This window comes from Heloderma suspectum, chromosome 3 (assembly GCF_057233095.1).
Source record: "Heloderma suspectum isolate Gila_16-S chromosome 3, 16-S_ref, whole genome shotgun sequence".
Taxonomy (NCBI): domain Eukaryota; kingdom Metazoa; phylum Chordata; class Lepidosauria; order Squamata; family Helodermatidae; genus Heloderma; species Heloderma suspectum.
This window is the reverse complement of record NC_139460.1, coordinates 265,748,709-265,751,065: the sequence shown is the minus strand read 5'-3', so window position 1 is coordinate 265,751,065 and position 2,357 is coordinate 265,748,709.

Sequence of the window (2,357 nt, the reverse complement as noted above, 5' to 3'; positions counted from 1 at the left end):
AGAGGTAAGCAGTAGGAAGAGCTTCACTTGCTTATTTCTTCATACCAGGCACAAGAATAGAGCTAGTTTGGTTTTCCAGACAACTCTGCCACACACACACCTCAAACAGAGCTCAGGTCACTGTGATTGTTGTTGTTCAGTTGTTCAGTCCTGTCTGACTCTTCGTGACCCCATGGACCATAGCACGCCAGGTCTTCCTGTCCTCTGCTCTCTCCCAGTGTGTGCTCAAGTCCATATTCATTGCATCGGTGATGCTATCTAGCCATCTCATCCTCTGCCATCCCCTTCTCCTTTTGCCTTCAATCTTTCCCAGCATCAGGGTCTTTTCCAGGGAGTTTTCTCTTTGCATTAGGTGGCCAAAATATTTGAGCTTCAGCTTCAGTATCTGTCCTTCCAGTGAGCAGTCAGGGTTGATTTCCTTTAGGATTGACTGATTTGACCTCCTTGAGTCCAGGGGACTCATAAGAGTCTTCTCCAGCACCACAGTTCGAAAGCATAGATTCTTCGGCGCACAGCCTTCCTTATAGTACAGCTCTCACAGCCATACGTTGCTAGTCACTGTGATACTTCTTAATAAACAAGCATAGGATTTCATTGCCAATCTCATACAAGAGACTGAGCTTTGGCCTCAAATTGTGTGTTCACTCTTTTACACAGATACTACCTGTAGATGGGTACTGACATTTTGTACCTTTGTTCGGTGTGAGCAAAGCTAAAGACAAGAGTAGCACTGGAAGAAGTCCGCTGTTGTGCTGTACTTTGATTTCAGCAATAGCTGAAATAAAATGACAGTGTTCGTTTCTGAGGTTCAAACTACTCATAGCTCATTTTTAACTGCACAGTTGATTGCAGAAGCAGCATTGGTGGAGGACTGATTATCAATGTCCCTACAGACTGTTTTTGTGATGAAAAACCAACCAACCAACCAACCTTCCTAGAAGAGTACCCCTGTCCCCACCCCCACCCTCAATGGCTGAAAGTGCTTCCCAACCTAGTAGAATTAAAGTCTTACATTTGGTTCCACTTTGGGCAGGTATGATGGTATCATTCTATGGTTATGGTGGTACAATAGTAGCACTCCCATTGAGACTTATTTCAAAGACGTCAAGTGCACAGTGTTTCAATTTACAACCTTGCCCATGTGTTTGGATGACTTCATTTTCAATTCCGTTTGATCACTGGAGGGCACTGCTTGCTCCTGCCAATGTTCAATTTCACCTCAAGCTGGAAGACTGTAGTGTGCTCCAAAGTTGATACTTCTTTTGTCCATATGCTTAAGAAGAAGTTAAGCAAGTAAATCTCTTCCTACCATTTATCTCCATGCATGAAAAAAGCTTCCAATTAAATTTCTGCGAGAGGGATGACAGAAGGCCCTACAATATCCATGTCAGACATCAAAACTGCCAGATTATCTAGTTTCAAGTATTTTTGCTGCTCTTGATAATTACACAGAGGCTTTTTTGCTAGTGGAAAAAATGCAGTAGTTGGCCTGTTGACAAGGACTGGTCATTGGAAACACTTTCCTCCCATGCTCCAAAATATGTAGTGGCTTCCCGTTTCCTCATGGACAGTTACATTTGCTTGTTCTAACCTTAAAAGCTAGGACCCAAGAGAGCACTAATCTGGGTTGCCAGATAATGTTTTTTTTTAAAAAAAGTTCTATTTATATCTCACACGTCATAAAAATATCAGGGTGAATAACAACATTTTAAAACAACTAACAATAAAATACAAATATATACACACACACACATTCTCTGAAGCAGTGGGAAACAAGACAGCTCTGTTTCCCCTACCTATTCCTCCCTTGGTCCAGTAGTTAATTACCTACCAGCTGGGCAACACATCTGAAGTCCTGTTCCTTATACTCAGAACCGGCACAACCATTATGCAGAGTGGCAGGTGGCAGATGTGGGAGGACAGTCTCCAGCTATTTCTCATGAACTTCGCAGCCATTCCTCTGTTGGAAGACAGAGCTGTGCATGTTACACAGCCTGTCCTGAGCCTCCTAAACTAGCCTGCTGCCTCGGGTAAGGTGAAGGACTCAACCTCAACGCAAGGATTGAAGCAAGTTTCAACTCCCAGGCCAGCCAGCATCTGTATGTAGGATGGGAAAGGGGTGCCATCTTTACCTCAGACAGCAAAATGCTTCAGGCTGCCCGAATTATACCATTTATTTATTTATTTATTTATTTATTTGCTTGCTTGCTTGCTTGCTTGCTTGCTTATTTATTTTCAATATTTATACACTGCCCGATAACAAAAGCTCTTTGGATGGTTTAAAAATAAAAATTAATACTGTTGTAAAATACAACATGAAAATGAAATCTAAAACAGAATGAAAGCCTCAAGGAACC